The sequence below is a fragment of the Castor canadensis genome, chromosome 12 (genome assembly GCF_047511655.1).
Source record: "Castor canadensis chromosome 12, mCasCan1.hap1v2, whole genome shotgun sequence".
In the NCBI taxonomy this organism is placed as follows: Eukaryota; Metazoa; Chordata; class Mammalia; order Rodentia; family Castoridae; genus Castor; species Castor canadensis.
The window spans coordinates 34715715-34741430 of NC_133397.1; the positions used below are offsets into that span (position 1 = coordinate 34715715).

At 36.0% G+C, this 25716-nt stretch overlaps 1 long non-coding RNA gene across 4 annotated transcripts in view; it reads left to right on the top strand.

The window, feature by feature from the left end:
* The window catches only part of LOC141414797 (uncharacterized), a 132175-nt gene that overhangs the window by 31702 nt on the left and 74757 nt on the right, over positions 1-25716 (top strand). Inside the window, exons 3-5 of one of the 4 annotated variants that reach the window (XR_012439663.1) lie at positions 10661-10722; positions 12623-13228; positions 17227-22059. This is a non-coding gene — a long non-coding RNA (uncharacterized lncRNA). Of the gene's footprint in view, positions 1-10660; positions 10723-12622; positions 14489-17226; positions 22060-25716 lie in introns of those variants that run through there. The other 3 variants (XR_012439662.1, XR_012439661.1, XR_012439664.1) reach the window with 3 other exon arrangements.

The window sequence follows — 25716 nt, forward strand, 5'->3', positions numbered from 1 at the left end:
TTTTTATCATCAAACATTGTTTTCTTATAGAACTATTATGTTTCCTAAAATTACTATTATTCATTTACTAAGATACTGTACTTTTGCTTGACTTCACATACTTTTCATGGTCTGTGTCCATTTTCCCCTTTTTTCTTGGCCAAATGAAATGTGTGTATATAAAAAGTTTCCTACAATCTATTTTTACAACAATGGTTCCCAAACTACATCAGACTCACCTACATTTAGGCCACCTTATTTTGATAATGTGTCACTCACTCCAGGCTTATTTAGGAGACAGAAAAAGGGAAGTACCGGTTGCCTAGGTAATTTCTCTAAATTGAGGGTAAAAGTCATTCAGCCTTTTCTTCTGACTAGGTTGTCTGTTTTCCCTGATAATTGAACTCCTCTAATCAGATCAATAATGTCCCTTCTTCAGAGAAGCATGTAAAAAATCCATTTGAAGTCATAGAGTAGCTGCTCTTTCCTCCTGTGTGCCACCCACTTGTGAAACTTGTCACAAAAGACACTACTTGGTGAAAGACAAGTGTGCCAATGTGAAAAGCACGTTCTTGGTAAATGCATTTATTCCTAAGACTTGGGTCTTCTCTGCTCATATATTATCACTGAGTGTGAAGGTGCGTCTTCTTGACTTTGGAAACCATAGGGGTGGGGAATGAGACTAGTGAGCAAAAGATAAACATTGGTGAGTCTCACTACTATAGTTCCTAAGGACTAAAGATTAGTTTACCTTCCCCACATCCGTGCATATAGCAAACGCACATTCCCTGAGTGCCTAGGTGTGCTTCAAGGCCAGAAAATAAACACAAGGATAATTATATGTGTGCATATGTAATCGTATATATTTTCACCTCTTCTCTTTTCATGCATGGTTAAAAGGAGGGAGAGAAAAACTCAGGGAAAAATAATTAGATTGAAAACTTATTTTCTCTAATCAATCCAGTTTGCTTCTCCTCCTGCCCTCCCATGTCACAACTTATACAATCATCCAGGTTCAGAGCCAAGCTGTCCAATCTGTCTTTGAACCATCTGCCTTGAGTCCCTCCTATCTCCTCATAACATTGCATAGAGTATGGCCTTTATTCTATTCTTATTTTACCTCTCTCCAGAATTAAATCTTTACATGGCTTCCAAGGGCTTGGTGGTGGTTATGCTTAGATTGCTTAGCTTGATGTACAAACACCTTCTTGATTTGGTTCTTGCCTGTATCTTTTGGCTCATCATCAGCGTCTGTACTATAAATACATTCCACTCTGTTCCTATCCAATTGTTTGTCCCTGTCCTCAAGGCCTCCATGGGTTTTACCCTTTCTACTTAAAACCTTCTTGATTCTTTTTTCATCTCCCCAGTTAATTCTCATCATTCAAGACCACTTTCTTGACCTGCTAAGGGTAAAGATGTTTTTTTCTGTCCTCCAGAGTATGCCCAGTAGCTATTGTAACACCTATATAATACAGGCTTGTGTTTGCTAGGTCATGTCTCTCCAGCTGGAAATGAAATTCCTTTATGGAAAAGAATGCGTCATTCTATATCCCAGAACACTTAGAAGTATGCATGAAATGCAGAAAGAGATTAGATGTGATTTTGGAATTAAAAGGAATTGAATGGGTCAATAAAGTAGGAGATTGATGTAAAGAAATATCTAAGGTATACTAGGGAGGCAGACTTGCTAGGCACATGATCAATTAGATATGATCAATTTCTCATAGCTAAATATTTTCTTTTGCAATCTCACCTCCAATCTTTCCATTCTCCCAAAACCATACTTTTCAAGTCCAGCTTGTTCCAGAATTCAGGTAAGACTTATTTTTCTATAACATACACCTGTTAGATATCATGTATTTTTATTTAATCAAGCTATCTCATTTCCCTAAGCCAATTAGGTTGAAATTTCCATCTTTTCTGATACATTTTCCCAAAATTATTTAGAAAAGAAGTAACATTCCTATATCTAAACATGGAACTCAGTAATCATTTATTTAGCCTCAACTATGTGTAGCCCCACTGCTGCATTAGGTTACAGCACATAGAAGAAAGACATGGAGCTACCACAGTCAAAGAACTGGCCTTTTCATTTTCTATCTGTTCCATGTGGGGTGTGTTACCTCCCTCTTTAAGCCTTAGGCTCTTTTCCAGAAAAGTTGTAGATTACAATATCTTCCATGTGTGGTTTTTAAAGTATGAGAAGATAACATCTTTAATTTTTTAATTGCTGGCCAACAAACAGTAGTCTGTGTAGATAGCAGACCAAGGTAAATATGTATATTAATAAGAAGATGTTTTCAATTGATATTGGGTATTCTGACTTTTACTTCATATTCCTAGATCATGAAATTTTCATTATTTTAAATAAAATTAACTACAGAGCATGTGAGATAAGTCTCTGAATTCTAGGGGTAAAATTTATTTTATTACAGTTGCGTTACATAAATTGATATGAATCTTGAGATCACTTAATTTTTGATCAGAAATTTCTTCTTGATTGGAAGGTTCTTATTGTTGTTCTTCAACTATAGATTTTAGAAGATAAAAGATTGAAGCATCTCCACTTACCTTATCCACTCATATCATTATTTCCATGGCTCTGAAATTCCAATACTTAACGTTCTTTTGTGTGTATGTATGTAGTGTTGTCCTGGGGATTGAATGGAGGGCCTCATGCTTGTGGTTTACACTTTAGTCGTGCCCTCAGCCCTTTTGTTTGTGTCTTGTTTTTGAGATAGGGCCTTAACTAACTTTCCCAAGCTGGCCTCAAGGTGAATGATTCTCCTGCCTCTGCCTCTCTCATAATGGGGAATGCAGACATGTACCATTGTGCCTGGCTCTCTGTTCTTATTTTTGCTCAAGTTTTTGGCTTACATCATCACTTGTTGAACTCATTTCTCTGGTCTACTAAATGCAATCTCCGTTGTTTACTTGAAGAATTTTGTAGACCTCTTTTTTTCTGAGTAGTTCCCATTTGCTTCTCCAGATCCATTCTTCCCCTTTCTGTGTCCTGCTCAGTAGCATAGAGATTGATCTTAAGAACAGAGTCATCTGTATATAATTTCCTTCTGGCTTCTTAATGGGCTCAGCCAATGAGAGGCACTGGAAAGATATGGAAGGCTTGGAGAAGAGGTAGTTGGTGGAAGATCCTTCATGGTACCAGTTGATCCTTTTTTTGGCCATGAGCCTAGCCACAATTGCCTTATTATGGCCACAACTTCTGTGGACAACCGTAACTCCAACACTCATTAGGCTTCATTATCATTGTTGCTTTCCATCATGTCTTTATGTGTACAGGGATGATAAATTATATAAATTCTTGATATCAGAAATATTGGGTGCTTCATATATTCTTATTGGTTTTTGAATGTTGGCCCAATTATAAAAAGTCTCTTCCTTAAATCTTTCTCAGTAAAACCTAGGATTTGTCTGATTTGGTTTCAGTGTATCCTCAGTGTAAAAAAAAAGAGATATATAATTGCTATGATTTGATGAGCAAGGTTTGAAATGGGCAAGAGGATGAGGTTACTTATTAAGCTATGAAATTGAGAGATGAAGAAGCTTAGAAAACTTGCCCAAGATCACATGGTTGGTCAATTCAAAGTTAACTCATTGTAGTATTTATTGCCCCCTAAAGTCATCAGGCAGTGTAATTTGTCTTCCCTTACCATTGTTTGGCAACCATATAGTGAGAAGAGCTTAGTCCAATCACCATACAGCTTGAAATAGCCTCCCTTAAACTATTTCTTCACCTATATTTTTCATTATCTAATTCATTTTTTATATTGGGGTCTGAATAATCTTTTAAAATGTAAATCTGAGACAATTCTCTACTTAATACTATTTAGCAACTCCAAATTTCCTTTGGGATAAAGGAGAGTCCTAAAACATTCTTATATAACTACTCATCTTCTTAAACTTTTGCTCTACTCACCTCTTCTCTCTTTTTTGTGTGAACTTTCATATCCTGTGTTTGGTTCCTTGAAAATGTTATTATCCTTTCACCACAATAGCTTTGCACATTCTGTGGCCTAGAATTAAAGTTCCTCTGAATGTCCTGACATTTATCATGGCTATTCCTACCCACACTTTAAACATCAGCTCAAAAATCACTTGCTTGAGGACACTACTCATGAAAACTTCAGACCTCACCTGGTCTATAACCTTCCACGTGTTCTATGCTCTCATGATATATTACTGTTACACTTTATAGTATTTATCTCAATTCTCATTAAATTCAACTTGTTTGTTGCTTCTAAAATTTTCAGTTCTTGAGAACTGAAATCTCCTCACACTTTATCCCCAATGTTAGATACAGTGCTGTATAGAGAGTATGAACTCAAGAAATAATTTTTGAATTGATATAAAAATTTAAGAGATTCCCACAGCCTATAATCCCAGTGATGAGAGAGGCAGAGACCAGGAAGATCATGGTGTGAGCCCAGCCTGGATTAAAAATTAGGGAGACCCTATCTCAACAAAAAAGTTTGGGTGAGGTGTCACTTGCCTGCCATCACAACTATGTGGGAAGCATAAGTAGGAGCATCACAGTCCAGGCCAGCCAGGCAAAAATAGCAAGATACTACCTGAAAAAAGCAAAAAGTGCTAGGGATGTAGCTTAAATGGTACAGTACCAGCTAAACAAGTGTGAGATCCTAAGTTCAAACCTCAGTAATGCAAAAATGAAAATAAAATAAAAGATACCTCTCACTTTGTAAAAGTATTGCACATTAGAGGAATGAACAAATAATTTGTAGTGATAAAAAATGAGTCTATAGAGGACTGTGAAAGCCAAATCTTGGAAAGGCCTTGAAGAAATTTGGACTTTTCTAAAGTGTGGTAAGTGGACATTATTATTATTTTTAAAGTTTGTACTTACTCAGATTTGTTGACAGGGTGGAAAATAGACTGGTTCAGAAAGAGACTATAACCATGCAGACCAGTGATGAAGAAAACGCAGTTATCTGGAAGAATAATATTAAGCTAGGGGGGTGGGGGCAAGAGGGAGGAGGTAGGGGAAAGGGAGGGGGCGGAGGGAAGGGAGGGAGTAATGACCCAATCATTGTATGCACATACGAATAAGGAAATAAAAAAAAAGAGCCTATGCTGAATTTCATGGATATCATAATCATTTGTTCAGGTAATAAAATCCTCAGGGGAGGAGCTTTTTAAGTGGGATAGAGCCTGGGCCTTTGTAGTTTTACCATGTCCTCTGAGGAATTTTAATACCCATGAAAGTTTAAGAATCACTGAGTAGAGGTGCAGCAGGAAGATACAACCAACATCTGGCTGAGTGGTTAGACTTAGCACCTGAATGTTGCAGAGGAGCCTTGCTAACATTCAAGATATTGGCTACAGCAACTGGCTAAGATGGGAAGGCTAAGTTGCTCTGAAATCTTACTTTTTTAGGCTATAATATTTTATTGTTTTTACATTTATTTACATGTGTATATATTATTTGGGCTACCTCCCCCCCTCCACCCCTGCTTCTGGGCAGAACCTTTTCCAAACTCTTGTTGTCCGACTTTGTTGAAGAGAAAACATAACAGATAAGAAAAACATAGGGTATTTGCTAGTTTGAGATAAAGATAGCTATACAGAGACATTCCTTGTGTTGTTACCAAGCATTTGTGTATTACAACCCACATTGGTTTATCTCTACCAGACCTCTTCACTACTTCCTAGTGCCCTTCCCATAGTGGCCTCTGACAGTTTAAGATTACTATATTTGCTCTTATATAATGAGCATATAGTAACCACATTGAAGTTTTAGGTTTCTTCCCTTTCCCTGTCTCTCCTGTACTCAGTCTTCCCTTTATGTGTGAACTGTGTCCTGTAATATTGCTGCATTTATTTTAGGTCTATAATCTGTATATGAGGGAAAACATACTATTTTTGGCTTTCTGAGCCTGGCTAACTTCAGTTAAGATGGTGTTCTCCAGTTCCATCAATTTACTTATGAATGACAAAATTTTATTCTTCTTTGTGGCTGAAAAAAATTCCATTGTGTATAAATGCCACATTTTCATAATCCATTCATCAGTAGTGGGGCATCTTGGCTGTTTCCATAGCTTTGCTATTGTGAATAGTGCTGCAATAAACATGGGTGTGCAGGTGCCTCTGGAGTAACCTGAGTCGCATTCCTTCGGGTATATCCCTAGGAGTGCTATTGCTGGATCATATGGCAGAACTAGCTTACATTCCCATCAGCAGTGTATGAGGGTTTCTTTTTCCTGCATCCTTGCCAACATTTTTTGTTGGTGTTGTTCTTGATGGTAGCAATTCTAACAGGAGTGAGGTGGAATTTTAGTGTGGTTTTGATTTGCATTTCCCTTACGGCCAGGTATGGTAAGCATTTTTTCATGTGTTTTTTGGCCATTTGAACTTCTTCCTTTGAAAAAATTCTCTTTAGTTCAGTTGCCCACTTCTTTATTGGTTCATTGATTTTTGGGGAGTTTAGTTTTTTGAGCTCCTTGTATATTCTGGTTATTAGTCCTTTGATGTATAGCTAGCAAAGACTTTTCTCCCATTCTGTGGGTGATCTCTTCAATTTAGAGTTCATTCTTTTGTTGTGCAGAAGATTTTTAATTTCATGTAGTCCCATTTATCAACCCTTTCTCTTAGTTGCTGGGCTGCTTGAGTTCTACTGAGGAAGTCCTTGCCTATAACTCTTGCTTCCAGTGTATTCCCTGCTCTTCCATGTACTAACCTCAAGGTTTTAGGTCTGATAATAATGTCCCTAATCCACTTTGAGTTGATACTAGTAAGGGTGATAGGCGTGGGTGTAGTTTCAGTTTTCTGCAGGCAGATAACCACTTTTCCCAGCAACATTTGTTGAAGAGGCTATCTTTTCTCCATCATATGTTTTTTGCACCTTTGTCAAAAATAAGGTGGGCATAGCTATGTGGATTCATATCTGGTTCTCTATTCTGTTCCATTGGTCTTCATGTCTGTGCCCTAAAACTTTATTACTGGAATTATTCAATTGTACTCTCCACATTTGCTGGCATGTGGACTCGGTGAAGTCTGCCCTCGTTGGTTACTAAAAAGCCAAAGCCAGAATCCTTTCCCACGTGATGTATAGCAGATTATAACAGAACCAGGGCTTTCAAATTCCCAGTTTACTATATGGTCTTAAAATCACACATGACAAATTATGACATTTTTAGAATACATTTATTTTTCTTCTGAGTATACTATTGCTCCATTGTCAACTTGATTTACCTTTGAAAGAAAGCATGTGAAATTCATTACAGTATTTTTGATTTTGCTAGGGTAATATTTACCCATTTGTGGACAAATCTTTTTTGATTTATAGAAGTTTAGCATTGTACTCCAAACTCTTGATAATTTTAAATCTTATGAAAGATCAGCTGAGAGTTTTCTCGTTAACTGATATTTAAAAAGTATATCCCACACAGTAGTATTGTGCTAATATTTGCTGATTTTTAATGGTACTACTGAAGCAAATTTAAAAAGTATGTCATAGATTTGATGTTAGCTTGACATCTGTTTAATACTTGTTAAACTGTAAGTATTGTTTGAAATTTGTACTTCAACATAAAATGTAGCATCAGGCAATATTCAGGAACAGGAAATAGATAAGGCAGTAGTCCATTTTATTACTATACCAGTATCTAGTACTATCATACAAGATAATTTACTCTCAATACATATATTTATTTACATATATATATATATATATATTTTGGTAAAATACCAAAGTGTGCCTTCTTTTTCTGCAAATGAGAGGCATTCTGGGATAGTTAAAACAACTTGAATTCTGGCCCACACACAACCACTGATCCTCATTTGAATGTCTGTTTCCTCAACCTTAAGATGAGGAAGTCATCTAAGTCCCTAAATAGCCATCCTTTTTCTATAATTCTGTGATTCTCAGTTCTATCAACTAAGCATCTCCATAGTTTTTAATAGAAATATGATATAATCTGGGAACATCTGTTACTGTCTGTAACATATTTTGCCAAGTGCTTGACCGTAACTTTACAATAGATATCAGATATTCTCTCACAAATTAAACCCTGATTTTACTGAAGGAACATCAATTTTGTTTGTCTTAAGTAGTATCAATCTGAATAAAAAATATGCCAGATTTGTTAACATTATCATTAAATGACTTCTTAATTAAGGTTGTAAATAGCACTAATGATATAGTTCAGTGCTATTTTAGCATTAGAAATTACATAAGCATCCTTTTTGCATTTTTATTTTTATACATATTGCCAAATAAAGTGTTATTGCTAAGAATATCATACTTTCTCCAAATAAACATTGGTTCCAAAATAATTCTGTGAGATATATATTATCATATGTCTTGAGTAAAAATGTACTGTTTCACTTCTCCTAATGAATGGATATTTCCACACTAATAGGTAACTTTTTTATTATTTATCTAAAATTTGTTTCTCCCCATTGGAAAGTTTATTTTTATAATTTCCTACCTATAATAAAAGGTTTGGGCATTAAAAGTCAAAAAAATTACCATAACTTTTACTTGCTATAAGACAAAGAAATATCTATCTAGCTATCTATCTATCATTGATCTATCATCTATCTATCTACCTATCTATGTAGTCATTTATCCAGGGCAAAGTAAATACAGATTTTTTGTAATCTATGTGATCTGTGATAATGGGGAAAGGATAGAAAAGTAACTTTGTGAAATATAGTAAAAGTTATTTGAGATACCAGCAATACAGCTCTTGGTCCATAGTTATCAGTTAGTGGGCAACGATCACTAATTTATGACAATTTTAATAAACATAATAAAACCACACCTAAAAAGCTCCCCTGGGCTCATCCTGTTTTGTGATCAAATGTTAGAGGTGTATTCATTTTGTTTTGGCTCATTCTTGGCTCCACAGCTAGTGAGACAAATGTCAGTGAGCAGCAATGGGCTCCCTAGAATTACTTTTCTTACTTTTTGTTACTTGTGGGCCTGTCTTGTTGGTCATACTGCTCATATGTTTGCAACACCTGATATCAAATGTTGATTTTATCTACCAAGGTGATTAGCCTTTCAAATGAGCCTTTACCGTAGTCTTTAAAATAACTTTGTCCCTGTTTCTTCTGAGGATCCCTTGATTACTTCATAAATAAAAATTAAAAGTGTCAAAGACATATCCTTCTAAGAATAAATAATTTTAATATTCTGCAAAAGGATAGTCCAGAAAGCATAGTGGCAATATATATCAACTTTCTCTGATTCTTTTACCTATTATGTCACTGTCTTCTATGGTCCTTTTATCCCAGGCTATAAGCTTTGGTCTCAGCCTGTCTGTGCTGGGTACCTTGCTTATCTATTTAGAGTCCTCTGCTCTTACAGACCTGGATCTGTAGGTAGGTTTGGTGCTTGGAGTGTCCAGGTGCCACATGGAGAGGAATGGAAGATGAGCAAAAAATATATAATTCTTTTGTTCTTTGCCAAAATGCAAATGCCATTCTTAAGAGGGCCTCTTATGTATTCACTAAACCACTTTGTTCTCTGACTAGGGTAAGAACTACCATCTCCTTGGTAGAGACATTGGGTATAATAGGGTTAAATGATCTGCTCAAGGTCAGGAAATTGGGAAACACTCCAGGCCACTTTTAGTCTCTATCTTCTGAATGCAGCTCCAGGATTCTTTCCACTACTTCATTCCTAACATCTCTATTCTGGGACCATTATCAGTAGTGCATGAAGTTGTCTTTGGGAATCCCACCACTTACTCAAGGACTTCATATGATGCTTTGATTACAAAATCAGGATAAATCTTAAAAGCTTTGCAATGATGCCAACTAGGAATGCTAGCAGTCTATTAAAATAAGTTGAAAGGATTTAGGGCAGATATATATCTTTCACTTTCTCTTCTCAAAGCAGTGTGAGTGATATAGTCAGGGCTTCCCCATAGCAAAAAGGAGAGGAATGGTAGCAGCAGCAAAGTGTGTTGCTGGAATAGGTAAGTTCCCTTCCATAAATCCAGGTAAGTTTTCTCCATAAGTCCAGAAGAAATGGATTCGGTTGTTATAGCTCAAAAATGGCTGATTTCATTAGGTACATCACCACTGAGATTCTATAATGTCATCTGAGATGTGCACAGAAAAAAGGTTTAGATTTTGGATTCAAGCTGACTTGGAAGGTTGTTGTTGAAATGAGATAAGATGCAAATGTTATTATGGAGTGCCTTGAACATGTGTTCAAAACAAACTGTTTTAATGCTGTCAGATAAAGAAGCACAAAACATTCAGAAAATGCCCCTGGATTTCAAGGAAATAAAAGCTTAATAGTTTACAACAGTCAAGGTTACTTTAATAATAAATGAGCTGGCAGCATATTTTGGAAATCTGCCTTTTTAAAAGACGATTCTAAAACCCAGATAATAGTCTATTCATTTAGGAATTAATAAAAAAGTAAAAAATATCAAGGCCTGTTTCAGACCAATCAATCTGAATTTCTGGGGAAGGGTCCTGGGAAGTTTTTTAAAGCTTCCCCAGGTGATTCTAATGTGTGGCCACAGGTAAGAAAGACTGATTTGTCACATCAGCTGTCTTGGGCAATCTAAGCACAGAAGCCCTTTGTGACAGCCATGATTTATGTGTATCTATTTCAGGGTCGGTCATAATGACCCATTGGTTCTTGTTTCCCTCTTCCTTTTCATGATGGCTCTACTCACAGTCCTGGAGTTTTCTGAAGCAGCTCTGAGATGGACGTATCAGCCTGCACTGTCACTTGCAATGGTATTTGAATGGTATGGAAGATATTTTGAGAGCTGTTCCAGGACTTAAGTCAAGGAACTGAAGGAAGAAGCCCATGTGCAGGATTCTTATTGATCGATTATAAGTTACCATGTCTGCTTTTGCTTTTTCTTTGTCTTCCTCAATCCTCTCCTTTCTCCTTTTTCTCATGAATTACTTTATTCCTCTGTGTTTCTCAGTTTCTTGTTTTCCTTTATGTTTTTTCTTTCACTTTCTCTTCTTAGAGAAAATCTACTTGCTTGAAGATTAAAAACTAATATTTGGGGGTCTAATTGCAATGAGTTCTTTTATTACAATTCAAGCTTAACTTCCTCAGCACAGTCTAGCATTTCTAATGAAATACTTTTAACTAACTTACTCACTTTGCCCTTTATCATATAGGCAAACTTGGTGTTACTCATAGACTCTTTTCAGAAGATACACTCAGACTACTGGGTCTGACAGGCATTTGCAATCAATTTTATAAGCACTATGATAAAGAGCACAGAAGAGGCAAGGACATGTGCAGAGTCACAGAAGGATAGCACAGAGCTGACACACTATCTCAGCTTTGAAAAGTAATTACCAAAGAGTGTAGGGACAGAAAACAAGTGAAAGGAATGGTATATGCAAGGACATATTGCCACGTTTGGATAATGATGAGGACTTCAGAGTCTAGATCAAGACATTTTAGAGAGAAGGGGAGGTTGGAGGGAAGATTCTGAAAAGGTTAATGAAAGCTATATTTTGAAGGGTTTTATACTCTAAGGATTTTCAGCTTCACTCTTTAGGCAGTAGGGCAGAAAGAGCATTTTAAAGTGAAGAGTAATTTGTGAATATTTGTTTATCAGAAAGTTATTTCTAGCAGCATATATAGTTAACTAGGATCTAGTAGCAGTCACAGCACTTAGAAAGAGAGATGACCCCGCCTTGGAGAACAGATGGAGAACATAGCTAATTTGAGAGATTTCCATGAAGTGTGGTTGACAGGACTTGCTATTGGTTGGGCTTAAATTGTAGAGGAATTTGTTTAGCAGTTGCTGAGGTCACTAGATGTAACCAACGGGTCACTACAAACTCATGCTTGGTGCTTGAGAGAGTTGAAATCATGCAGCTCTGCAAGATATGCAGGGAAAGATTAGATGGAAAGAAAAATCAACCAGACAAAACTCAGTGGCAGAGCTTCCACCTCCAGCCTGCAGCAGCTAGATGTCATCTTTAATTGACTATCCATTTTCAGAATTCATTAGGATGTCTACAGGTTTGACTAAATTATCTTTGAGGGGGCAGTACTAAGGTTTGAGTTTAGGGTTTTATGCTTGCTAGGTAGGCACTCTACCACTTGAACTACATTCTAGCCTTTTTGTGCTATAGTCATTTTTTTAAAAGGGTCTCACATTTTGTGCTCAGGACAGCCTCACAATCCTACCTCTGCCTCCTGCATAGCCTTGGATTACAGGCATGCATCACTGTGCCCAGCCAAATGAATTATCTTGATTCATCTTATATTATTGTTATTTTATTTGCTCATTGAATCTCTGAGAAAAGAATGGATTTAACTGATAACATATTGTTTTTCCTTTGCTTCTTCATAATACCAACAACAATAATTACTAATTATTTTAAAATGTTTACTAGAAGTGCAGTGATGAGGGTTTGGTTCATAATCCTATAAAACATGAACAATTCATAGCTTCATTTTATTACAAATGAAGTTCAGAGAGTTAATAAAGGTGATTCACATTCATGTTTCATGTCTCCATATCCCAGGTTCTAAATCAGTGGTTTTAAAGAAGTACTGATGCTTATATCCACTCCAAGAGATATTAATTATCTCTAGTGAAATAGGCCTTTGTAGGGAAAAAAAAATCAAAGCCTGAAAGTTTTTTTCTAAATCTTTTAGGATTATGTAGTAATTTTTTACTACATAATTTTCACATTCATCGAGAATAACTGAAATCTGGGAGCTCAAAAGACTAAACTCTCAAAAAAAATCAATGACCTAATGAAGAAATGGGCAAATGGGCTGAACAGAACCTTTTCAAAAGAAGAACTCCAAATGGCTAAAAAACACATGAAAAAATGCTCAACATTCCTGGCCATAAAGGAAATATAAATCAAGACCATGTTAAGATTCACTTCTGTTAGAATAGCTACCATCAAGAACACAAACAACAACAAATGTTGGTGAAGATATGGAAAAAAAGGAACCTTCATACACTACTGGTAAGAATGTAAATTAGTACAACCACTATGGAAAACAGTATGGAGACTCCTCAAAAAACTAAAAACAGAACTGCCATATGACCCAGCAATACCACTCCTAGGGATATACCTGAAGGAATGTGAGTCAGGTTACAACAAAGGCACCTGCACACCACGTTTATTGAAGTACTATGGAAACAGCCAAGATGTCCCACAACTGATGAATGGATTAAGAAAATGTGGTATTTATATACAACAGAATTTTACTCAGCCACAAAGAAGAATAAAATTTTGTCATTTGCAGGTAAATAGATGGAACTGGAGAACATCATCTTAAGTAAAGTTAGCCAGGTTCAGTAGGCCAAAAGCTGCATGTTTTCTCTCATTTGTGGAATATAGACCCAACACAAATACAGAAATATTATGAAAAACTGGTTACTCTAAGGGGAGGTCACAAACAAGAGTGGGAGGATAAAAGAAGGAAACTAAGATGATGAATATGGTTGATGTAATCTCTGTACAAGAATGAATACAGAATTCTTAAACTAGCTGAAACCACCATAAGAAAGGTACTAAGGTAGAGAGAAGAAAAATAGAGTTGATGAACCAGTTGGGGTTATAATACATAGATACATGGAAATATCACAAAAAAACTCCCTGTGTAGCTACCTTTATCACAAACATGGAAAAATGTCATTTTTAAAATCTTTTCTCTTTTTCTTCTACAAAATTGTAGAATAGGAGGTCAGAACAGTCCTGTGTTGGCAGAGGGAATTTGGTACCAGTGGGAGGTGGAGGTGGTGGAAATGGGGTAGGAGGGTGTACAGTGCAATAATTTTGTACTCATGTATGTAAATGCAAAAATGATACTTGTTGAAGCTATTCCAGGAACAGGCAGAGGAAGGGTAAAGGAGAGTACTAGAGGGGGTGAATTCAAGTATGATATATTTGATACATTATAAGAACTTTTATAAATGCCACATATACCCCAACCCAGCACAACAATAAAAAAAGAATAACTGTAATCAATATATTTATTTGATTTGTTTAAAATATAATGAATCAAAAGAATCATAGATCCACAATACTTTAATTTTTGGAGTAGAGGTCAATGTCAGTGTTAGGCATGGTGTCATTATTCAGAGCTCTGTGTGTTACTGGAAGAAGGTAAGAACAATGCAACCATCGAAGGCAGAGAGTTAGATTGGAGTGAACTCCCAGTATGAAAGCTTGCACTTTTCTCATTGTTTTGAAATGCCCCTGGCTTCACTTCTCCATGACAGGACTGCACAGAGCCCCAGAACAACTAGAGTGGGCCAAGTGCCTAATAGAAAACAACCACCAAATCAAGGGCCAGACAGGACAGAGCTGGGTTGAAAATCTAGACAGAGCTTGATCTGTTGCGATCCTGGGAAAGTGCAGATTGATTCTTGATCATTCCGCCTACCTCCTCCACACTGCCCTAGCTGCTACCACTACTGCCACCGCCACCACAGGACACTTCTGAATGATGAGGGCAGAGGGAATGAAACCTGAGCAATAAAATCACTGCTTTTTATGGAAAAAGAATGGACATTGAAGAGAGACCATCCAATCTAGCTGAAAGCTTTATGAGCTGTGTGACCTTGGGTCAAATAATTAACTTCTTTGCATTTCAGTTTTCTTATCTATTAAAGAGTATGGTAATATTTCTCTCAAAGGGTTTACATGAAATCCTAAATGTGGAAGTAGTTAGCTCAGAGTCTCTTTACTGATTTTTTTCCCCCTCTGTATTGGCCTCAGTTGAAAGACAGTTGTTTAGGAACACACAAAGTGCCAGGAATGGCAGCCAGGGTGGTGGTAAGTCAAACAGAAGGTGGAAATGAGGTGCTCATGGAGGGAGCACAGTCACAAGACCTGGAGCTTCCTTCAGAGCCAGTCAGTGCCACTTGTTTGCCCAAAAAGAACTAGTGCTGTAATGATGCAGCCTCTTGCGCAGCCGCCTTGCTTTCTTCAGCATCAGCTGGGTGCTCAGTTGGGTCTCCTGAGGAAGAGCAGAGGCTCCAGTCACTTCATTTTCCAACGCTGCTGCCTGACTTTTCATTTAATTAAGAAGGCTGACCTTTAGAAAGAGATATTACTTTGTTTTTTCCTTTAGCTTAGCTTCCTATGATCCTAATAGAAGCTGAAAATCTGGTGCTAAAGAAGGCTAAGTTTTCACTGATAAGGCTAACACACTGTTCCTATTCTTACTAAGAAATTTAATAGGCATAATTATAGAGGCATAAGCTCAAATCCCCTTCATATAAATCTGACCTCAAGCAGATGAGTAGGTAGAAGAGTAGGAAATGAAAGATAAGCCCTAGCAGAATATATATCAGAAAGGACAGCCCATATCCCAAAGACCCCAGGCCCTGAGAACGTATTCTTCTAATGAGCTTTATTTTAAGCAAATTGAAGTTAAAGTCTTACTTAATCTTTTAAACCTCTGTACATGGAGAAACAGCCACTTAAAAACCTGGGTCTTGTACAGCATTGTGTCACTCTCTAAATACAATGGCCAACCAAATCCAGAGAGAGGAGATAGTGACCACGGCACAGTGGGCCCTGTGTTTGCTGATGGTCACTGATATTCTCCTTCATATGAGCAAGCAGATGGCAATCCGCACATATGAGCAAAGTCTATACGTTAATCGGTCATTTACCCTGCCCTGGGTTTATCCACAAACTCCTGTGAGCCAGTTTCTGCTTAGGGGAATTCATGAGGTCCATCCTCATCCTAAGTAGAGCAGTCAAAATGCTGGGAATGTGTTCTTATTTCTTGGCACCCTTTCTCTTTCATTTAGGGGTTACATTTCATCTGATCTTCATGGAGAAAACTTACCTGAATGGAATGAGATCCTATTTCTAGTTGGGAACTGATTCTTGACCATGCCTTGACTAGGCTTGATGACTGACCAGTGTATCATTTTCATTAAATGCTTAGCACCTCACTGTGCCAGCTCATTAGGTTGAAGACACACTTCTGCCCAATGGACCTAACAATTAGTCTTAGATTCATCCAGTTGGCAAGCAGATTTTCTACAATCAGCTATGGGTGACTTATGGATAGATTAAACAAAAACAATAGAAAATCTATTGGAAGTAACTCTGGGCTCCAGAGAAATGCTTAAATTTGTATATCCATGATTGAACACATTTGCTCCTGTACCCTGACAAGAATGAGAATTAATAGTAGAGGAACAGGTTCCAATGTCCTTCTTTTAAAGAGTTGCCAAATATCATTAGGAAGTGGGAGCAAATAGACAAATAAATAAAATGTGGGTGAGATCTCAGAACAAATGATCTTCTGTAAGGTCCATACCACCTTATTACACCCCCTAGTTCTCTCTGTCAGTGTCAGTACAGATAGTGAATTAGCATTGCTTCCCCAGGTATACTACACTGAGTGAAAAGACAGAATGTTTCTCATGTGGATTATCTAATATTCTTTCTCTAGGTGTTGGCATGATGGTAAATGAAGAAAAGGTCAAAGAACTAGGAGATAATGACTTACAGCATATTTTTCTACCTTCCCAGCAGTCTTTTCCCCCCTTTGAAAAGCTCAATCCATTATAAATGAGTTCACTGGAGGTCACTTAATTGGCCATGTACTTGAACAAGATATGGGAAAGAAGTGCTAGAAGTAAAATTGTTTTTGTGTACCACTTGGTACCTAGAGCTACATACAGACATGCACACCTAAACATATGTGCATATGCTCTCACTTAAAAGTCATTTTTCATCTTTTAGCTCTAGTGTATAGTATATTCCTTCTCTCTTCAGGTCATTAACTACATTAAGCAAAACTCAAAAGATTGCTAAACAGCAGTCCTTATAGCATGCCAGTCTTTTCTTCCAAGGAGAGTGATATGGAAGAGTCTGGCTATTTTTATTTGTGCTGGCATGATGTTTCAATGTATTCTTACTTGTGGTAATAGCAATAATTTCAGATATTACAGTGGAAATAAAATCCATCCACAAAGAGGTTGCTAGATAAAGGGGCACATTGTCCCTCAGAAGGGCTTAGAAGGAGAATCCTACAAAGACTTTAAGTTCTGCTTTCAGAAAGACATATATGATCTGATTGAAGGATTTTTATTCTTTCTCTCTCATTATCATTTTTTCAGACATTAACAACATCTGCAAGATTTTTTTCCAGTTGATGTTAAAATTCATATGGCAGATTTAACACAATGCCTATCAATTTTCTAAGTACTCTCAGGGATGCAATTTTATGCTTACCTCTTTATGTATCATTCTAGATCTTGTTTCATTTTCCAGATAATGGATCTATGAAGTTAAATGAAGTAGAAACTTTCACTGCTGTCTGAAACTGGTGACGTTGGAGTCCTTCCCAGGGAACCAGCTACATCGATTGGAAAACACTCCTTCAGGGAAGTATGTGGGAAATATTTACTTCATAGAATGGCTTTAAGTAGAATGCAGGATTCTAACTCACCGACTCCATCAAAAGACCAAACTTGAGAATCATGGGCATCGAAGAAGGAGAAGAGGTGCAAGCAAAGGGACTGCATAATATATTCAACAAAATAATAACAGAAAATTTCCCAAATCTAAAGAAAGATATTCCCATACAGATGCAAGAGGCCTCCAGGACACCAAACAGACCAGATCAAAATAGAACTACCCCACAACATATCATCATTAAAACAACAAGTTCAGAAACTAGGGAAAGAATATTGAAGGCTGTAAGAGAGAAAAAACAAATAACATACAAAGGAAAACCCATCAAAATCACAGCAGACTTCTCAACAAAAACATTAAAAGCAAGAAGAGCATGGGGTGAGATCTTCCAGACACTGAATGAAAATAACTTCAACCCCAGGATACTCTACCCAGCAAAACTATCATTCAAAATAGATGCAGCAATACAAGTCTTCCATGATAAGCAGAAACTAAAACAATATGTGACCACAAAGCCACCACTACAAAAGATTCTTCAAGGGATTCTGCACACAGAAAGTGAAATCCAACTTAACCATGAAAGGACAGACAGCACCAAACTACAGGAAAAGAAAAAGCAAGAAAGTAGAGAATAATCTCAACTTAGGTACACAAAATCAAACCTTCAAACAACTAAGACAACTAAATGACAGGAATCACCACATACCTATCAGTACTAACACTTAATGTGTATGGACTTAATTCACCCATCAAAAGGCACTGCTTGATGAAATGGATTAAAAAGGAAGATCCAACAATTTGTTGCTTACAGGAGACCCATCTCACTGAAAGAAATAAGCATAGGCTTAGGATGAAAGGCTGGAAGAAGATTACCAAGCCAATGGCCCCTGAAAACAAGCAGGAATAGCAATACTTATCTCTGACAAAGTAGACTTCAAACCTAAATTGATCAAGCAAGATAAAGAAGGACATTCCATGCTAATAAAAGGGGAAATAGACCAAAAGGAAATAATAATTATCAACCTATATGCACCCAATGTCAATGCACCCAATTTCATCAAACATACCCTGAAAGACATAAAAGCATGTATTAACTCCAACACAGTGGTCGTGGAAGACTTTAACACCCCATTATCATCAATAGATAGGTCATCCAAACAAAAAATCAATAAAGAAATCCAAAATCTAAAATATACAGTAGATCAAATGGACCTACTTGATGTCTACAGAACATTTCATCCAACTTCTACACAATATACATTCTTCTCAGCAGCCCATGGAACCTTCTCCAAAATAGATCATATCCTAGGGCACAAAGCAAGCCTCAGCAAATATAAGAAAATAGAAATTATACTGTGCATACTATCTGGTCACAATGCAATAAAACTAGAACTCAACAACAAAAGTAAAGACAAAAAACATACAAACAGCTGGAAACTAAATAACTCATTACTTAATGAACAATAGGTCATTGATAAAATAAAAAGGGAAATTAAAAAGTTCCTGGAAGTCAATGAAAATGAAAACACAACCTACCGGAACCTATGGGACACAGCAAAGGCAGTTCTGAGAGGAAAGTTTATAGCCATGAGTGCATATATTAAAAAGACTGAAAGATCCCAAATCAATGACCTAATGATACATCTCAACACCCTAGAGAAACAAGAACAAGCAAATCCCAAAACAAATAGAGGAGAGAAATAATAAAAATAAGAGCTAAAATCAATGAAATAGAAACCAAAAAAACCACACAAAGAATTAATGAAACAAAAAGTTGGTTCTTTGAAAAAAATGAACAAGATTGATAGACCCCAGGGAAACCTGACTAAAATGAGGAGAGAAAAAACTCAAATTAGTAGAATCAGGAATGCAAAAGGGGAGATAACAACAAACACAATGGAAGTACAGGAAATCAGAGACTACTTCAAGAACCTATATTCAAATGAATTTGAAAATCTTGAAGAAATGGACAGATTTCTAGATACATATGATCATGCAAAACTGAACCAAGAGGAAATAAATCACCTGAATAGATCTATAACACAAAATGAAATTGAAGCAGCAACCAAGACTCTCCTGAAAAAGAAAAGTCCAGGACCTGATGGATTCTCTGCTGAATTCTATCAGACCTTTAAAGAAGAACTGATACCAACCCTCCTTAAACTGTTCCACGAAATAGAAAGGGAAGGAAAACTGCCAAACACATTTTATGAAGCCAGTATTACACTTATCCCAAAACCAGGCAAAGACACCTCCAAAAAGGAGAACTATAGGCCAATCTCCTTAATGAACATTGATGCAAAAATCCTCAATAAAATAATGGCAAACCGAATTCAACAACACATCAAAAAGATTATTCACCACAACCAAGTAGGCTTCATCCCAGGAATGCAAGGGTGGTTCAACATACGAAAATCAATAAATGTAATAAACCACATTAACAGAAGCAAAGACAAAAAACACTTGATCATCTCAATAGATGCACTTTGATAAGATCCAACACCATTTCATGATAAAAGCTCTAAGAAACCTAGGAATAAAAGGAAAGTACCTCAACATTATAAAAGCTATATATGACAAACCTACAGCCAGCATTATACTTAACAGAGAAAAACTGAAACCATTCCCTCTAAAATCAGGAACCAGACAAGGATGCTCACTATCTCCACTCCTATTCAACATAGTACTGGAATTCCTAGCCAGAGCAATTAGGCAAGAAGAAGGAATAAAAGGAATACAAATAGGTAAAGAAACTGTCAAAATATCCCTATTTGCAGATGACATGATCCTATACCTTAAAGACCCAAAAAACTCTACTCAGAAGCTTCTAGACATCATCAATAGCTATAGCAAGGTAGCAGGATATAAAATCAACATAGAAAAATCATTATCATTTCTATTCACTAATAATGAACAAACCAAAAAAGAATATATGAAAACAATTCCATTTACAATAGCCTCAAAAAAAATCAAATACCTAGGTGTAAACCTAACAAAAGATGTGAACGACCTCTACAAGGAAAACTATAAACTTCTGAAGAACGAGATTGAGGAAGACTATAGAAAGTGGAGAGATCTCCCATGCTCATGGATTGTTGAATCAACATAGTAAAAATGTTGATACTCCCAAAAGTAATCTACATGTTTAATGCAATTCCCATCAAAATTCCAATGACATTCATTAAAGAGATTGAAAAATCTAACCTTAAATTTATATGGAAATACAAAGGCAAGAAGATTTTGTTTACTCAGCACTCTGGCGGTATTTCTATTGTATCACTTAGGTGATTTTCTTGCCTGTCTTTCCCAGTCGGCCACTGAAATAAATGGCTTTTGCTTGCTCATCTCTTTGTCCTCAGAACCAGCAGAGAGCATGGCACACAATCACCAAACAAGTATTTATTAAATGTTTAAAAAATTGGTCAAAATGTGCTGTTCTAGAACTTCAGAGGTGACTCAAGATTCCAAGATGGCAAGACCTAGGGCTAATCCCAAAACATGGTTTTGCCTTTGATGGGAATGTTTTCTGAATGATTGGGCAGGGGATAGGGGAAGAAATTGTACTTTCTGTTTATTGTAAGGAATAGGGCAATGCATTAGAAGGTAAGTAAGCAGGAGAATTTGTGCAGGAAGAGGGAAGAAAAGAAGATCCTTAAGAGAGTACAGAGGCCCATTTCTTTAAGGTAGTAGTTTGGGGAAACAGAGTGAGAAGAAGGGGAGTCCTAGAAAACTTCTATAAGACTCTGGTGTGAGAGAAAATTTCTCTTTCATAAATGTGTTACCATCATCTGCAGAGGTAAAAACAGATTCTACCTATAGACCCATGACCATATAGAGCAGTCATAAAAATATACAGGTAACTTAAAAAATATTAATTCTTGATTTTCAGTTCTAAAATTCTGATTTAATTGGCTTCAAAAGGGGCCCACAAATTTCACCAGGCTATTATGGTCAGGGATGGAGCTACTGAATTGTACTGTTATTTGTGATCTGTCTACTTATGGTTTTAAGTTATCATGCATACTGTAAACATCAGGGACTCAAAGGGAACAAAGTACATACAAATGCATCAATCAGTAAGATGAGTTATAAGTCCAAACAAGTTCACATAAGAATAAAGTTGGGCTCAAAGATAATTGTAGGAGTTCTAAAATTTGTTCTTTTAAAAGAAAACATACAAGACAGGTTTTTATATTCTGTGACAAATATGTAGAGACATTTAGGCAACTTAGAACTGGTAAGTAGCCAAAGTACCACTCAAAATTTAAAGTCTTGGCAAAGATAAAATTGAACTGGAATGTTTTGTCTAATTTTCCAGACTAAGTGAATAAAAATCTAATTGTAAGGAAATTTTTTAATATTTAAAATTTTTTAATATTCCATGTTTCCCATTCATGATAACATTTGTTTATAGATACATTATTTTACAGGAAACTATTTCATTCCATTCTTTAAGTTCAGACATTCTCGCTTCATCTTTTCTTCTCTTCATACAGTCATGAAGGGGAAGATCCCTCCAGGGCTTTCAGAAAACTAGTTGAACTGCATGGAAACTGCCTGAATCTTGCAATAAAGATTGTGATGTTCAGAACAGGCAAAAGCTTTTCTACACCTCACACAACTGTCAGTCTATCTATCTATCTATCTATCTATCTATCATCTATCATCTATCTACCTACCTATATCTATCTATCTATCTATCTATCTATCTATCTATCTATCTATCTATCTATCTATTTATCTATCTATCTCTTTACTATCTGTCTATCCATTTATCCATATTTACTTTGTAAAAAGCTCAGTGCATGCATTATTGTGAGGCTCTCAAATTTAAGAAATAAGCTATGTTTAATGAAAAATACAAGATTGGGCATTGAGAGTGGAATCTAAATGTATCTATGTGATGGGTCTACAGAATTTCTATGTTTTTCTCTTTAATTTTGTACACGCTTGAAATTATATTTTAATAAGAAGAACTATAGCTATACTTTATTATATTCCTGGAGAATTTTCATATGTTGTATAGTTTATTTACCTTTGCATATAGATTATTTGCTACAGACAGATCCTTAAAGTATATTTTAAATCTGTATATGTAATTTAATATGTACTATACTCTTAAGTACTTTTCAAACTCCACAATTTCATTACTCAGGAATTAACTCAAGTCTTACAACTGACTGTGATGAAAGAAAAAGAAACTCAATGTATCAAAAGGTCTACTTCCCTCACTAATGGTCTCTTAAGTTAATTTTTTGTGAAAAAAAAAGCTTTGAAATTCAGTTAAGATAACATATAAATGTTGCTGGGAAGACTGGATATTTGCATGCAGAAAACTGAAACTAGATCCATGTCTTTCACCCTGTATGAGTATCAGTTCAAAGTGGATCAGGGACCTTAATATGAGACCTGAAACTTTGAAGCTAATACAGAAAAAAGCAGTAAATACACTGGAAGCAATAGGCATAGGCAACAACTTCCTCAGTAGACTTCAAATGGCTCATCAACTAAGGGAAAAGATTGACAAATGGGACTACATGAAATTGAAAAGCTTCTACACAATGAAAGAAATGGTCTTTAAATTGAAGAGGCTGTCCATAGAATGGGAGAAAATCTTTTCTAGCTATACATCAGATAAAGCACTGATAACCAGAATTTACAGAGAGCTCAAAAAACTAAACTTCCAAAATATCAATGATCCAATGAGAAAATGGGCAAATGAACTGAACAGAGCTTTTACAAAGGAAGAAGTTCAAATGGCTAAAAAACACAGGAAAGAATGCTCACTATCCCTGGTCATAAAGGAAATCTACATCAAAACCATGGTAAGATTTCATCTCAGTCCTGTTAGGATTGTGTACTATCAAGTACACAATAAAGAAATGTGGATGAGGATGTGGAGAAAAAGGAACCCTCATACGTTGCTGATGGGAATGCAAATTAGTACAACCACTATGGAAAACAGTATGAGGCTCCTCAAAAAAATAAAAATAGAACTGCTGTATGATTCAGCAATTCCACTTTTAGGTATATACTCAAAGGAATGGAAGTCAGGTAACAATAAGGGCACCTGTACACCTATGTTGACTGTAGTAGCATTATTCAAAATAACTAAGGTATGGAAACAGCTAAGATACCTCAGACTGATTAATGAGTTAAGAAAATGTGGTATTTATATCCAATGAAATTCTATTCAGCCACAAAGAAGAATGAAATTTTGTCATTTTCAGGTAAAAGGTTGGAACTGGAGAATATCATCTTAAGAAATGTTAGCCAGGTTCGAAAAGCCAAAAGTCAAATATTTTCTCTGGTATGTGGAATATAGAGCCAATAAAAATAAAAGCAATATTATGAAAAACAGGTCACATTAAGTGAAGGTCACACACAAGAGGGGGAAAGTAAAAGAAGGAAGTTAGGAAGGTGAATATGGTTGATGTACTCTTTATACAAGAATGAATATAGAATTTTTAAACCTGTTGAAACCACCATAAGAAGGGGACTAAGATAGAAAGAAGAAAATTTGTGTTATAATACATATAAACATCCATACATGGAACTGTCACAAGGAAACTCCTTGTGTAGCTATCTTAAACAAAAAAATATTTCATTTTTTTTTCTTCTACAAAATCAGAGAACAGGAGGGCAGAACAGGTCCTGCTGGCAGGGTGTTAATAACAATGGAAGGGGGGAGGAGGTGGAGAAAGGGTGTAGGAAAGTGAATATAGTGCAAATATTGTGTACACATGTATGTAAATGCAAAAATGATACCTGTTGAAACTGCTTTGGGAGAGGGGGTAGGAAAAGATAAAGGAGAATGATGGAGGGGGTGTATTCAAATATGATATATTTGATATATTGTAAGAACTTTTGTGAATGCACAAGGTTCCTCTACCCAGCACAACAATTAAGAATAAAAGATGGGAATGAAAGTTATTGGAAGATACTGAACAAAGTATATTAACTGAAACTTTCAGCTCTAAACATCTAAGAGGCCACAGTAAGACAATGAGTACAGGGAAGAAATTATTGAAATGAAGGTAGCCGAGAACTTGGTTCCATACAGGATATGACTGTAGATAAAAGTGTAAAAAATGTAAATTAGATATTTCGGTCCCATTTCACATCTTTTCTCTAAAGCATTATATAAACCAAAGTATGTCTGCCTCAGGAAGTTTGACTGTAATTTTTATTTTTTCTGTTTTTATTAGCATATATTCATTCTATAAGGGAGAATTTGTTGTGACAATTCTGAATAGTCTTACATTATACATTAGTTAGATTGCCCCCAGCACCCCCCCTCACCCCTTCCTTACACCACTTAAAGCTACTGCAAGAGATTTCATTGTTCCATTTCTTATATGCATGTGAATACCATCAACCACATTATCTCCCCTTCATTTCCTTCTTTCACCCTCCCCCCCTTACAAGTCACCCCCTGTCACACACACACACGCACACACACATACACACACCAACATACACTGTATCTATTTTTATGGTCCTATCTTTCATTAATTGCAAAGTCAATGTTCAAAGGGGTTTTACAATGTGACTACACATTAGAATTTGGCTTTAGAAGTAACATTTAAAAATTGGCATAAATTAATTGTATACGTATATTTTAACAAAATTCATTTCATCTGTATTTCTCTTTTTTAAACTACCCTTCTCCCACTGCCCTTTTTGTTTTCTTTTTACAGTTTTTGGTAGATTTCATTGTGTTATCTTCACATTTATGCATATTATATATGTATATGTACATTGATGTGCATAGATGTGTGTATGTATATATATATGTAATGTACTTCAATAATATTCACTCATCACCCTCTTCTTTCCCCCTCATTCTACTTGCTGTTTCCCTCTCCAAAAAAAAGTCAACTTTTTACAATAATATCATATTATTATTCATTTCTTTAGGTCTAGATCCACATGAAAGAAAACACATGGCATTTGTCTTTCTGACATTGGTTTATCTTGCTTACATAATGATCTTCAGTTCCATCCATTTTCCTGCAGATGGTAGGTATAATTTCATTCTACTTAAACTAAGCAGGGTTAGGCCTGGTCAGTACCTGCATGGGAGAAGTAACATTTTGAAAGAATGATTCTTGTTCCTAATTTCTAATAATATTACATACATTAAACATTTTCTAAAGACAAAATCTACTTCAGTATTTTGATTTCACATTCTCTTTTAGAACAACACAATAGTCTCAAGTAACAGTTGTTGTTCTTTTGGTACATTCTGTTTGACATGAACATTTTATTTCTTCTTTTATCTGCATTTGTGAAGTGGTCAGCATTACTACCACTAGCATTTTTAATTCACTTGATGTGAAAGTT